The sequence below is a fragment of the Myotis daubentonii genome, chromosome 2 (genome assembly GCF_963259705.1).
Source record: "Myotis daubentonii chromosome 2, mMyoDau2.1, whole genome shotgun sequence".
Classification (NCBI taxonomy): Eukaryota; Metazoa; Chordata; class Mammalia; order Chiroptera; family Vespertilionidae; genus Myotis; species Myotis daubentonii.
This window is the reverse complement of record NC_081841.1, coordinates 90,775,259-90,790,947: the sequence shown is the minus strand read 5'-3', so window position 1 is coordinate 90,790,947 and position 15,689 is coordinate 90,775,259. Positions and strand designations below refer to the sequence as shown.

The 15,689-nt window shown below is 43.0% G+C and overlaps 1 non-coding gene across 1 annotated transcript; it reads left to right on the top strand.

The window, feature by feature from the left end:
* The first annotated feature begins 12,873 nt into the window (after positions 1–12,873).
* On the top strand, positions 12,874–12,980 carry LOC132228869 (U6 spliceosomal RNA). The gene has a single exon (XR_009451479.1). It is a non-coding gene; the product is annotated as a U6 spliceosomal RNA (small nuclear RNA).
* Positions 12,981–15,689: the final 2,709 nt, after the last annotated feature.

Sequence of the window (15,689 nt, the reverse complement as noted above, 5' to 3'; positions counted from 1 at the left end):
CACCAGAACCCACTAAGCAAACCCTGCTCTGTGGGGTCAGCCCTGCACAACAACTCCTCTGCTATAGTCCAAACCAGTCCTCACAATCAATCAGCCAGAGGTAAATCCCTCCCCTTGATGTCCCAACAGTGATCAGGGCTCAGCTACACCAGGATGGCACACACAGCCCACACAAGGACACACTTGGAACACCTGGTCTAGGTGACCAGGGAGAATGAACCACTCGGCTCCACAGGACACTTACTACATAAGACCACTCTACCGAGACTTGGAGACATATTGACTACATCGAGATAACCAGGGAGGTAGCCAAAATGAGAAGAAAAATAAATATGTCCCAAGAAAGATGTCTACCCAGCAAGGGAGAATGAACAGAACAAAATTCCAGAAAAGTAACTAAACAAAATGGAACAAACAATCTACCAGATGCAGAGTTCAAAATATGGTTATAAGGATGCTCAATGATCTCAGTGAGAACTTCAACAAAGAGATAGAAAACATAAAAATGGAGATAGAAAACATAAAAAAGAACTAGTCAGAAATGAAGAATAAATATGTGAAAGAATGCTCTAATTAGAGGGGATCAACAGTAAATTAGATTAGAAGATTAAATCAGTTATTAGGAAGATAAAGTAGCAGGAAACATCCAATCGAAATAGCTGAAAGTAAAAAGAACCCCCAAAATGAGGATAGTTTAATGAGCCTCTGGGACAACAACAAGCATACCAACATTTATATTATAAGAATATCAGAAGGAGAAGAGAGAGATCAAGGAACTGAAAACCTATTTGAAAAAATAATGTTTGAAAACCTATTTGGAAAATTTCCTTAATCTGGTGAAGGAAATAGACCAGCCGTGGGCAAATTACGGCCCGCGGGCTGGATCCGGCCCGTTTGAAATGAATAAAACTAAAAAAAAAAAAAAAAAAGACCGTACCCTTTTATGTAATGATGTTTACTTTGAATTTATATTAGTTCACACAAACACTCCATCCATGCTTTTGTTCCGGCCCTCCGGTCCAGTTTAAGAACCCATTGTGGCCCTCGAGTCAAAAAGTTTGCCCACCCCTAAAATAGACATACAAGTCCAGGAAGCACAAAGAGTCCCAAACAAGGTGAACCCAAAGAGGCCCACACCAAGATCCATCATAATTAAAATGCCAAAGATTAAAGACAAAGAGAGAATCTTAAAAGCAGCAAGAGTCTGGCCAGTGTGGCTCTGTGATTGAGTGTTGACCTGTAAACCAGGAGGTCACAGTTCAATTCCCAACTGGGGCACATGCCCAGGTTGTGGGCTCAATCCCCAGTGGGGGACATGCAGGGGGCAGATGATCAATGATTCTCTCTCATCATTGATGTTTCTATCTCTTTCTCTGTTTGAAATCAATAAAAATATATTTTTTAAAAAGCAGTTACTTACCAACAAGGGAGCTCCTATAAAGCTGTCATCTGATTTCTCAATAGAAACTTTGCAGGCCAGAAGGGATTGGCACGAAATATTCAAAGTAATGAAAAGCAAGGACCTACAATCAAGATTACTTTATCTAGCAATGCTATCATTTAGAATTTAAGGAGAGATAAAGAGCTTTCCAGACAAGAAAAAGTAAAGGAGTTCATTACCACCAAACCAGTATTACAAGAAATGTTAAAGGGACTTCTTCAAGAGGAAAAATAAAAAAATAAAAAGTATGAATAATAAAATGGCAATAACTATATACCTACAAATAACTACGTTAATGCAAATGGATTAAATGCTCCAATTGAATGACACAGGGTAGCTGAATAAACAAGAAAATGAGATCCATACATATGCTGCCTATAAGAGACTCACTTCAGATTGAAAGATACACACAGACTAAAAGTAAAGAGATGGAAAAAGATATTCAAGCAAATGGAAAAAAATAAAAAAGCTGGGGTAGCAATACTTGTATCAGACAAAATAGATTTTAAAATAAAGGCTATAACAAGAGACAATGAAGGACTCAGCAATTTCACTTCTGGGTATTTAGCCAAAGAAACCCAAAGCACTAATTCAAAAAGACACATGCATTTCTGTGTTCATTGCAGCATTATTCATGATAGCCAAGATATGGAAGCAACCTCAGTGTCTATTGATAGGTGGGTAGATAAAGAAGATGTGATACATATATAAAATGGAATATTACTCAGCCATAAAGATAAAGTCTTTCCATCTGCAACAATATGGATGGACCTAGAAGGTATTATACTAAGTAAAAGAAGACAGACTGAGAAAGACAAATACCACATGATTTCACTTATACGTAGAATCTAAAAAACAAAATAAAACAAACAAATAAACAAACAAAACAAACCAGAAAAAAACTCATAGATACAGAGACCATTTTGATAGTTGCCAAATGGGAGGGGGGTTGGGGGGATGGGCAGAAAAGGGGAAGGGATTAAGATGTGCAAATTGCCAGTTATAAATACAGTCACTGGGGTGAAAAGTACAGCCTAGTGTATATCAATAATATTGTAATAACTATGTATGGTGTCAGATGGGTACTAGACTTACCAGGTTGACCACTCTGTAAGTTATAAAAATGTTGAATCAGTATGTTGTACACCTGAAACTAATATAATATTGTATGTCAACTGTAATTGAAAAATAAAATTTAGAAAAAAATATAAAAAATAAAGATAGATTAAAACCCCCCACAGTATTTCTTTCACCTGCACTCCCTCTGCATCCCATGCCTGGAGTGAACCCTAACCTCAGCCTGTGTGACTGCAGGTGGAACAATCCCTATCTCTTTTGGGTCCCTCTCTTCTCAGGTCCCAGAGCCCACCTGTTCTCCCTGCCACTCTGCAGCACAAGAGGCCAGGCTGATGGTCGCAGAAATAAGTATTGGGCAGAGCAGGCCAGGGCTCTGCATATATCACTATTAGTTCAGGAGCTGAGCTGATGGGTGTGCATGCAGAGGTCAGTCAGCAGTGACTTCTGGTTATGAGTGTGCCCCAAGAGGACTTTGAATTTGGGTCATGCCTAAGGTTACAGCCTTTCAACCCAGGTGTGTGTGAGTAGTTTTGATGCTTTGTTCGGAGAGGGTAGGGGTGGAACCTGGGTAGTAACTCCTGTCCTGTAGAGACTGAGTAGATCATAGGGAAGCCTGCATATCTAGTGAGCAGGCAGTCCTTTCTAGCTTGGTCAGCACAATGGTGCTAGGAACATGAGTCCTTTGGACTGTGATACGGAAGAGGACATTTAAGGGCAATAGGTAAGATCTCAGGGCTCTTCTTTCCTGCTCGCTTCTCTGAATTCTACTCTGAGAAGTATCAGATTAGATCTCCTTTCTGTTTTGTTTTCAAACTGGATTCTTGTGGTGAGAAGAAAAAATACACAATACCTTTGTTTTTGTTTCAACATGAAACAACATTCATAAAACTGTCTGCTACAAGAGAGCAGACCCCATGACCAAATCTGATAGTTGTTAGCACGTCAGTCTGTTTGGGTTTCTTACTTCACCAGGAAGAATCTTCATAGAGTTGATTTTCAGTTGTTATACATGCAGGACCCCAAATGAAGACTTCCTGAGCAGAGGAGGAAAAGCAAAAGTGGACTGGGGGTCCTTTCCTAGCTCAGATTGCAGAACCTCCTGTCTGTGGGTCTGCATGTTTACTTGTGTGGATTCTTTCTGAACTGTAAGCTTTTCAGAGTCAAGGACCATGTCTCCTTAATCTCTGTATCCCCTTCACTTAGCCAGTGTCTGGTATACAATAAGCGGCCATGGATGTTTCAGGAATAAATGAATGCATGGATGGTGGGTTGATAAGTAGAAGTAACGGCCTAGAGCAGCGGTTCTCAACCTGTGGGTCGCGACCCCTTTGGGGGTCGAACGACCCTTTCACAGGGGTCGCCTAAGACCATCGGAAAACACATATATAATTACATATTGTTTTTGTGATTAATCACTATGCTTTAATTATGTTCAATTTGTAACAATGAAATTGGGGGTCACCACAACATGAGGAACTGTATTAAAGGGTCGTGGCATTAGGAAGGTTGAGAACCACTGGCCTAGAGACTATAAAGTATTTGGGGGCATCTAGGGAGGCAGCGCTGGTGAGAGTGGGCTCTTAAGTCAGAGTGCTCCGTTTCCATCCTGGCCCCATCGCCCCTCACAGCATAACCTTGGACAAAGTGCTCCGTTCTCTAGGCCGTTTTTGTTTATCTTTCCATCTGAAAATGCTGATAAAATGCATTATGATGGTCTCTATCTTCAATAGGGTTTAATGAGTTATAGTGTCTTGGGTTGGGCAGGGCATTTCACTTCCATGAGGCATCTAGGTTCTTAATTAAAAATCTGAAGGGTGTATGGAGCCAGGCTTTGATGGAATTCGGTGGAGTGTAAAGAAGTCAAGGTATGTGAGGATACTGGGTCTGAGAAAGAGGCTGAACATGGCTAGGGAAGGCTGAAAGTAGGAAATAAATGGAATTCCAGTGGGATTGGCAGGGGGAAAATGAGAGAACTGAGTAGCTAGGCAAATTGTGTCCTGAGCTATGAAATTCCCCACAGTGGGCAATGGGACTTTTCCTTCAGATAGCTGAAGGGCTTTTGGCTGGTATTGTTTTTCACCGCAGTTTTTGTTCTTAAGGAAAATAGATCTCATCTTTAATCTCCCAGGAAATTGGTTGACCAAGTGGATACATTTTAAGGTATTTTGAAATTTTAATTTATTTTGAGTTTCGAGTGTTTTTTATTTTTTCCTCATGTGCCTGCCTGCAGTGTTCAAGAGACCTTTCCAACAATATTATCTAAACCTTACTTGATATTACATGCTTTTTGTTTTTAATCTTTATTTATTATTATTTTTGACTAGGAAATACATGAATAAAAATGATGTGAAAACCATGACCTGAGTAATCTTGCTCCCTCCCCAGCTACTTACCCTGATTCCTGCTCCCACCTGGGGAACTACAGTCATTAGTTTCACGTGACTCCTCCCAGTGTTTCTTAATGCAAATTAAGCGCATATGAATATAGTCTTTATCTTCTTCGTTCTTATTCAAGCACCACAGTTTATTTTCCCAGTTCTCCAGAGAAGGGCCCTTGAATTGCTTCAGATCTTTTGCTCTTGCAAACAATGCTGCACACGCTCCAGTTTTATGTTTGCTGGTGTAGCTGTGAGGTGCACTGCAGATCTCCCCAGAGGTGGCATATTGTAATTTTGTAATATTTGTAATACTCCCCCGGGGAAACATACTTGTAATTTTGATAGACGTTGCCTAATTGACCTCCTTACACTTATCTGTTGCACACCTGCGAGCACCAATGAACCTGCTAGTGTCCACAGCCTCCCAACACAATATCTTGTCACCTTTGCCAGCCTGAGAGATGAGACATTGTCTCAGTGTAGCTTTAACTTGTATGCCTCTTGCTATGACTAGAGTTGAGCATCTTTCCATGTGATTAAGAGCCATTTATATTTCTTCATTCTGTCATTCGTGCATTTATGTCCTTTGCCTATTTTTCAATTACTTAAAAATCTTTTTGTTTTAGAATACCCTGGACATTTACTGATCAACTATTTACTATCAACTACTATCAGCAAGATCTGTGAAGGCACTGACCAGGCAGAATTGAACAAGATGCTGCCTTGCCTTCCAGAAGCTCACAACCTAATGGAGGAGCCATTCTATCTATCTATCTATCTATCTATCTATCTATCTATCTATCTATCTATCTATCATCATCATCTGTCTATTATCTATCTATCTATCTATCTATCTATCTATCTATCTATCTATCTATCTATCTATCTATCTATCTACCTATCATCATCATCATCATCATCATCTGTCTATTATCTATCTATCTATCTATCTATCTATCTATCTATCTATCTATCTATCCATCCATTTATCTTTCATCTACCTGTCTCTGTATACAAATATATAAAGAGAAACACAGTACAATGCCCAAGCATTATTATTATTTTAAAATATATTTTTATTGATTTCAGAGAGGAAGGGTGAGGGAGAGAGAGATAGAAACATCAATGATGAGTGAGATTCATCCATCAGTTGCTCCTGCACTCCCCACACTGGGGATCTAACCCACCCACAACCCGACATGTGCCCTGATTGGGAATGGACTTGTGACCTCCTGGTTCGTGGGTCGACGCTCAACCACTGAGCCACGCTGGCCGGGCAATGCCCAGGCATTATGATAAAGGGGTGGGAAAGGGCCCAGCGAGGGGGTGAATGCCCCATCCAACTTGGGATGGGCTAGAGGTTAGAGTACACACTTTCTAGGATGACAGGGAGGTGAAGAACCACCAGGCTAAATAAACTGTGAGGCTCCTAGATCCTTGTTCCTTATGCTGCTCTCTGGCCCTCATCCCCAGCCCCTTCAGCACCAGTCACTTTGTGAGTGCTAAATACATGTTCCCTGAGTGCAGTAACCGAAGACGAGTCTGATGTAAGAGCCCTGTTGAGGTGTGAGAAGGCTGGCGCGGTGGTGTGGGGCAAGGTCATTGTCACTGCGCCAACTATGGCAGCATCTGCTTTTTCCCAATCCCTCCCCTCGCTGGCAGGCAGTGTCGGAACTTTCTTTCACTCTTCTCACTTTCAAGGAGCTGAGCCATCAAACTTGGTTCCAGTTCACCTTTTCTTTCTCATCCCTTACTTCACAATAGCATCCTTGCTCCCTGCTCCCACCCTGCTTCCAACTCTCTCTCTCCCCAACCTCACAAAGAGAGAGGCTTCATTAGTTTCCTAGGGCTACCTTAATACAGTACCACAAACTTGATGGCTTGAAACAACAGAAGTTTATTCTCTCACAGCTCTGGAGTCCAGAAGTCCAAAATCAAGATGTTGGCAGAGCTGTGTTCTCTCGAAGGCCCTAGGACAGCGGTTCTCAACCTGTGGGTCGGGACCCCTTTGGGGGTCGAACGACCCTTTCACAGGGGCCGCCTAAGACCATCGGTAAACACATATATAATTTCATATTGTTTTTTGTGATTAATCACTATGCTTTAATTATGTTCAATTTATAACAGTGCAAATACATCCTGCATATCAGATATTTACATTACGATTTATAACAGTAGCAAAATTACAGTTATGAAGTAGCAACAGAAATAATTTTATGGTTGGGGGTCACCACAACATGAGGAACTGTAGTAAAGGGTCTCGGCATTAGGAAGGTTGAGAACCACTGACCTAGGAGAAGGCCCTTCCTCACCTTGTCCTCATTTCCGGTGGTTGCCGGCAGTCCTTGGCATTCCGTGACCTGTGTCAGCATCACCCCAGTACCTGCCTCTGTCCCACATGGCTGTCTTCGTTCCTCTGTGCAGATTCTGTATACAAATCCCCCTTCCATTATAAGGACACCAGTCATTGGATTAAGTCCACGCTAATCCAGTATGCCCTCAGTTTAACTTTATGACATCTGCAAAGACCCTGTTTCCAAATAAGGTCACCTTCACAGGTACTGGGGTCTTTAACATCTTTTTTTGGAGACACAACTCAGTGAGTCACACATGTCCTACAAGTGTGTCTCGCTTGACAGTTTTCAAAGTCTCTCCTTGCAGAAAGCAGACTATAACCTCTGGTTAAGATCGCACACTTCGGTGCAGGTCTGAATTTGGTGCAGATCTAATTCCTGCCCCTGCCCCTTAGGATGTGACTTTGGAAAACTGACTTTCGCTGTCTTAGCGTCAGCTTCTACATCTGTAAAATTGGGAAAGTAGTCTACCTACTTACCCGATAGAGTGCACAGGACCTGACACATAGGACATCATAAAAAACAATAGGCCTCATTGTCATGCAGGTGGATTATTCTCTTTCCTCCTCCACTTGCACGTGGTCACGTGGACGTGGAGCAGACCCTGAATGTTCTATATACACAGCCTGCCCACATTAAGCCCTCTGGACTGGAAGATGTCAAATCAACTCAAGATTTACCCACGAGACAAGCTGAGCTTTCCTTTCTCCAGGTCCCTCCCTGTCCCTCTCTTGTCTGTGTGCCAAGCCTAAAGTGGCACAGTGTGAACGCTTAGAAAACAAACTTTTGGGGATGGGGTGGGAGTGTGAGGTTAGATCACCCCAGTGGGATACACTGCACACAGGACCCCTTTCCGCACCCCCCCCCCCTTCTGTTTGTCTTGTGGGCAGGAGAATTCCCCACAGGGTGGGATAGATCTCCCCTGCCTTGGCTTTTTGCAGATTTCATGCTCTTTGATGCTGGTGTGGCTCTGAAGGAGCAGCTGGTAAAGACAAACCACCATTTGTTATTGGAAAAAAAAAAATAAAAAGAAAGAAAAAACCCCCAGTCTTTTATCTCGCTGTCCCTCTAAATTGCCAAAGGTCTTATTGTAGAGAGAGGGAACAAGTAGGGTTTTATCCTCCTGCCCCTGCCAGGCAGCCACGTGAACATCAAAGCTCTCAGAGCCCCGGAGGGGGGCGGTAATGTGAGTAGAGACAAAACCAGGCCGGGCTCCACCAAGGAATGCCAGGGGCTCCCGGGGAGCTGGGCTCTTTTGATGGTGCTGGCTGGGCAGGAAGAGGAGGGGCTCACAGTCTTAGCAGGGTGAGGGGAGACCCCGCTGAGTCTGGAGTCAAGTTGACACCACTCTGTGCATGGGGAACAGGATGTTCTCTTCACAATAAAAATGCCAGCTGTCTGTTTAAGAGGGAGGGTAGCACTGCAGGGCACAATAATAGGAACCAATTTTGTTCTGTGCGTGTATAATGTGCCAGGATCTGTGATAAGTACTTTATGTCTGTAGTTTTATTTCATCCTCATCACAACCTTATATTATAGTAATTTCTATCCCTATTCTATATGAGCAAACTGAGGCTTAAAGGGGTTAAGTGACTTGCCTAAGGTCACATAGAGACAGATTTAAACCCAGATCTGTCCAACACCAAAGTTCACCCTTACCCACTATGCTCTATGGCCTCTTATGACACTTTAACAAACAAAAACCAAGAAGAAATTAGTCTTTTTTTTTTTTTTCAGTGACTAATAATAAACACAGAAGAGGTAAATGGTAGTGGAGAGAGGATGGGTTTGGATTTTGATTTGGATACAAATTTTGTTTTATAGGTGACCCTGGATAGGTTACCTTGGATGCAAGTTATAAATTCTCTGAACTTCAGGTTTTCATCAGTAAAATGAGAATGTTCAAAGATATCTTATAGGGTACAGGATGCTTTTGGATATAAGGAAGAGAAAACTCTCATTCAACTTGCTTCAATACTTACTTCTCACATTTCAGGAAGTCTCAAGGAAGACCAGTTTTAGCTTTGGTTAGCTCAGTGGCTCAAAACTGCTATCAAGAAGCCAGGGATTTCCTTCTTTCTGCTCTGTCATATTTGGTGTGACCAATTTGGCCCTTAGTCAAGCTAGCTGTTCTAGTGACCACGGGATGGATGCCATGGTTCTGGCATCACGTGTAGACTCATAAAAAGAGTGTGCTTTCCCTCACATAGCTCCTTTTAAGAGCATGAGACCTTACTTTTGGAATCTCTTCCTCTGGCCCTTCCTCTCAGCCATGCCTGGTTAACCACTGGCAAGGGGACCAGGACCCCCTGGCAGTCCTGGAGCAGTCAGGATAAGGCCTCCTTCCCTGAGAAGTGGGGGAAAGGGGAACACTACTGCTCCAACACTGGAGTTCTTTTACCACTGAAGGAGGGGGTGACGGTTGGGTAGGCATTTAAAAAATGTCCTACAGAGTATCAAGTGCTCAGCACAGCCTGGCAGCTGCGAGAGCTTCATTTCCGTCCATCCTTTATCTGAATGAGGGGAGGCAGCCCATTCGATCAGGTTAGTTCCCAATTATGGGTTGTTTTAAAAAAGATATACTGTGATGCCTTTATGCAACCCAACAGCTCAATGAAACAAAGACTATTGAGCAGTTGTCCTGGCTGAGAAGTCTTTATGAATGGAGAGGGACAACAGAAGATCCATTTATCTTACTGAGAGGTAATTTTCAGGAAAAGGTAGACTCATGACTTTAATACAGATATAAAATGAACGAGTGTTAAAATTTTACTTTTTTGAGGAATCGCCAGACTGCTTTCCATAGTGGTCGTACCAGTCTACATTCCCACCAGCAGTGAATGAGGGTTCTTTTTTTTCCTTCTACCTCTCCAACACTTGTTATTGCTTGTCTTGTTGATAGTGGCCACTCTAGCAGGTGTGAGGTGGTATCTCATTGTAGTTTGAATTTGCATTTCCCTAATTGCCAGTGAGGTTGAACATCTTTTCATATATCTATTGGCTGTTCGTATGTCTTCTTGGGAGAGGTGTATTTTCAGGTCCTCAGCCCACTTTATGATTGGATTGTTTATTTGTTTGATGTTAAGTTTTTTTTGCTTTATTTTTTGTGTTTTTTTTAAAAATATATCTTTATTGATTTCAGAGAGAAAGGGAGAGGGAGAGAGAGATAGAAACCTCAATGATGAGAGAAAATCATTGATGGCTGCCTCCTGCATGCCTCCTACTGGGGATCGACACCACAACCCAGGCATGTGCCCTTGACTGGAATCAAACCTGGGACCCTTCAGTCCGTAGGCTGACAGTCTATTCACTGAGCCAAACTGGCTAGGGCTGGTGTTAACTTTTACAAGTTCTTTATATATTTTGGAAATTGAAACTTTTGTTGGAGCTACTGTTTGCAACTATCATCTCCCATCTAGTTGGTTGCCTGTTTGTTTGTTGTCCGTTTCTTTTGCTGTGCAGAAGCTTTTCAATTTGATACAGTCCCATTCATTTATTTTTACCTTAAGAATAGAGCTGCCATATGACCCAACACCCCCACTCCTGGGTATATACCCGAAAAACTCAAAATCATTTATACACAAAGATATATGCACCCCTATGTTCATTATAGCGTTACTCATGATGCCCAAGACATGGAAACAGCCAAAGTGCCCTGTGTCAGAGGACTGGATAAAGAAGGTGGTGGTATGTATACACAATGGAATACTCCTCAGCCATGAGAAAGGATGAAATAGCATCATTTACAACAACGTGGGTGGATCTTGGTAACATTATGCCAAGTGAAATAAGTCAGACAGAAAAAGCTAAGAACCATACAATTTCACTCATATGTGGGATATAAAACTGAAACTTATGAACACAAACAGCAGTGGTTGCTGGGGTTTACCGGGAGTTGTGGGGAGAAGGGGGTCCTAATATGAGGCAACAGGAGAAGACTTGACTTTGGGTGGTGGACACATGGTGCTATATACAGATTTTGTAACTTAGAAATCCACACATAAAACCTATATGTTCATGTTGACCAATGTCATTCCAATAAAATTTAATTAAAAAAATAATTTTACTCATATGATACAAGGGAACTAGCCAGATGTTGTAACTGGCTTACTAGTTTGCCACAGTTGCCATAGCAAAGTAACACAAACTGGGTGGCTTAATGACACAAATGTATTCTCTCACGGAATGGAGGCTGGAAGTCTGAGATCAGGGTGTCGGCAGGGTTTGTCCCTTCCGAGGGCTGCGGGAGGGTCTGCTCCGTACCTTTCTCCAGGCTGCTGGTGGTTTGCTGACAGTGCTTGGCTGTCCTTAGTTTGTATTTGTGTTACCTCGATCTTTGCCTTCTCTCCCTGACCTCTTCACATGAGGCTCTCTTGGGTGCATGTCCATCTCTTTGTCCAAATTTAACTTAAAAAATGTTTTTATTGATTTTAGGGAGGAAGGGAGAGGGAGTGAGAGATAGAAACATAAAGGATGAGAGAGAATCTGATTGGCTGCCTCCTGAACCCCCCACATTGGGGTTGACCTGCAACCTGGGCATGTGCCCTGACCGGGAATCGAACTGTGACCTCCTGGTTCAGAGGTCGACACTCAACCACTGAGCCACACCAGCCAGGCTAAATTTTACCTTTTTTATATGGACACAATCATATTGGCCACCCCAATTACCTCATCTGCAAAGATCCTATTTCCAAGTAATGTTCCATTCACAGGTACTAGGAATTAGAACTTCAACATATCTTTTGGGGGGACACTATTCAACAATTGTTTCAAAGGGGAAAAAATCAAAACAGCACAGATTTATACAAGTAAATAAAATGTTGGGGTGAATTGCAAATGTACATAAAACTGTTTTTTCCAAAGGGCTAAGGATGGTTGGGAGAGGAGGATCAATTAAATTACTATCAGTTGCTTACAAAATAATTTAAATACAATGCACAGGCTAGCCGCTAGAATCTCACAGCCTGAGAGGGTATGCTATAGAGGGGTATGCATGGTTTTCCATCAAAACATAAAATATGTTTCTATACGACTGTTAGTCTATGCTGTGGATCAAGGGGACCCTAGAACCTGCAGCGCATCAGGGGGTCCTGACATCTCAAACTTGCAGCCACTCCCTTTTCTCGTCCTGCTTCCTGTAACATGGGGGGCGGGAGGTTGGCCCACGTTTCCTCCGTGGGGCTGTTGGATGCCTGAGGCGGGCGGTGCGTCCTGGATGTGGATGTGTGGGGCGCAGTACAGATGCTCTCTGCTCCTCTCCGCTTGGTTGCCTTGGGGAGGCAGGAAACCAGGCCGCTCCGCGAGGCGTTACTACAGCTAATGAGCTGCAACATCCAGAACGCCAGGAGCCCTTGCATGTATTGTGCTGACAATCTCCATTCCTCATACCTCAGCCTCCAAAATGCACAGGACCTAACTTCGTGGGGTTATTAGCTCCGTTTGTGGGGCCTGTTCAAATGCTTCTCACAGCCACATGGGTGTGGGAGGAAAGAGCCAACAGAGACAGAAACAGGTATTCAAAGTGTCTCTATGTTCATAGATGGGTGGAGCAACAGACCAGTTTCTCTCTCTCTCTCCCTCTCCCCAAGCAGGAACTTCATAAGCAAGTTAAGAGATTGTACAAGTGCTCGCTTCAGCAGCACATACACTAAAATGGGAGCGATACAGAGAAGATTAGCATGGCCCCTGCACAAGGATGACACGCAAATTCGTGAGCAATTCCATATTAATAGAAAAAAGAAAAAGAAATTGTACATACAGGGGCACAAGAAGGAAATCTCTTTCTCCTAGATAAAAATAACGTTGGGAAAGATAAATTCAAGAATTCTCTTCCCCATGATTCATATTCTCAGACATTCCTTGGCATTCTCACTATATAGTTTTCCCTTTTTGTTTTACTGCATTTTTTTCCCCCCAGAAAGAGAAAATCTTACTGGAGAAAATCAGGTCAAGCCCGAAAATGCTGAGTACCCAAGGCCAAGCTCAACAAGGCCGAGGAACTGCAGCAAGAAATGAATCCAGCGGTAACAAGGCAGCTCTCGTGGGCCGCAGCTCACAATAGGCAGGAAGGCGGTCGGCCATTCTCCTTTCATCTTTTTGCTCCACTTTCTAATTTACCTTCACTTATGTAGCTCTTACTAGTTTCCTAAGCATCATTCTGACCAGAAGTCCCCAAGCAGATGTCCTTCCCTACTCAAGTCTCAATTGTAAGTTCTATTTCAACACCACAGGCCTCTCCAGGCAGGACCCTCAGCCTTTTTCTTTCCTGCCATTGGCACTTCTATATCTTAGGGACCATGGCACGTCTATATCTTAGGGACCATACACCCTTTCAAGACTTTGTCAACTCCCCTCACCTATCCTTTCTTTTCAAAATTTCCCCCTTAATTAAATGCTGACTGTATGGCAGGCAATTGGCGAGGCACTTTAATGCATTATTATATCTCACTGTTGAAGCTGCTCTGTGGGGTAAATACAGTTACGATTCCCAGTCTACAATCAAGAAAACAAGGTTTAGGGAGGTCATCAGACCTTCCCAGGGGCCCATGGTGAAGTGGAAGAGTGAGGATTTGAACCCAGGCTTAATTGACTGAAAAGCCACTATAATTTACTTGCTCGATCATGTGTCATGGGGAGAAACTTCTGTTATGAGATTCTAGGAAAATAATACTGAAATAACATATTTTGTCAGCTACAAAACCTTTGAGGATACTTGAGCTGCAGGAAATGACTCAGGGTGGGGCACTTGAGTTAGGTAAATTATGGCGAGTGATTGGCATTCCTGCCACAGGATACTGACCTCTTTACATTGGATTGCTTCCTTTCATGAACTTTCCCCAAAGGCCTTGTTAATCTCTCTGAAGAGGAAAGGTTACATGATTTTCTAGGGGTGAGACCTTTAATGAATCCTGGCTGGAAGGCATTGAGTTAAATTTAGAAAAATGTGAAGTTGTGTTTTTGAGATCCCCCATTGCTCATTTTTGTTATTCTTTTCCTCTTTAAAATAAATCTACTGCCCTACCCGGTTTGGCTCAGTGGGCAGAGCATGTGCTTATGGACTGAAGGGTCCTGGGTTCAATTCCAGTCAAAGGCACATGCCTGGGTTGGGAGCTTGGTCCCCAGTTGGAGGCATTCAGGAGGCAGCCAATCAATGATTCTCTCTCATCATTGATGTTTCTATCTCTCTCTCCTTCTCTCTTCCTTTTTGAAATCAATAAAAATATATTTAAAAATAAATAAATCTACTGACAGATTCCTTGCTTGACCAAACTTTAGTCAGGCTCCTGAACTTTCTCCTGGGCCCATTTGTGTGCTCCTCATCAAATTTAGTTTTAGCAAGAACTCTGGTCAGTTTTACCAGAATCACCCCTCCCCCCTCCTCAATATCTGCTCACCCTCAGTGTCTGACCAGCTTCCTCATCCCCCAACATTTCCCAGGTGATGTCTGATCACCTTGGCCTGTCTTCAACAAGAATTCTGTTTGGTGGGTTTAGCCAGAACCCTTCTTACCCCTCTTGCTTCTTAGTAATTTCCCATCCACTGCCCCACCTGCTCCTTGTCTGTAACTTCCCACTTGCCATGCTGCATTCAGAGTTGATCCCAATCTCTCTCCACTACTGCGAAATCTCACTGCAGAGCTCTCTAACCCATCGTGATGGTCCTAATGGTCTGCCTTATCATCTTTAACAAGTGTCATGGATTTTTTCCCCTTAGTAGTTATGGTGCTGTGACTCAGGCAGGATCAGATTCATCACTGGATCCCAGACCGCTCACCCAGGACCTCAAGGGCGCACTTTGACTGAGGATCTGATTCCTGAGCCAGCACTCGAGACAGACATGTGTTGAAGCTGGTAAGGGCAGATTTTGATTCCTAAGATTCTGAGTCTACCCCAGAAGCTGAGCCAGAGTCCCAGGCTTCCTTGTTTGAAGAGGACCTGCTGAGCCTGAAGTCTCTTCTTCCTGGTTTTCTTTCCTGAGTGGGGATTATTCCCTGTCTCTGGTCTAGAAGTGTCTCTTTTTAGCTCTCTGGGATGCCTCTATGTTCTCTCCATTGGACTCTACTTCTCCCGTGGGAGCTTCTCAGTCAACTGAAACCCCCTTCTTGAACCTCTACTGACCAAATGCTCTGCCAACTCTGCTATTTTCCTTGTCGACATGATTTTGCTGAGGATAATTTGGAACTTCATTGGCCTCTTTGCAAAACTTACATTCTCCCCAAACTGGTTCCTGTAAGACCACTCCCTTCCCATTGTGTCTATGTCCACTTCCTCCTCTTACCATCTTCAGTATTCCCTCCAGCTCTCTTAAATACTTTATAGGTCCCCCTTCACACATCTATCTCCTCCATCCCTCTGTCCACCTGCCAGACTCTTCTCACTTCAACCCCTCAGCTCCCTGCTGCCACTTGAATTTTTTTTTTTTAATTAAATCTTTATTGTT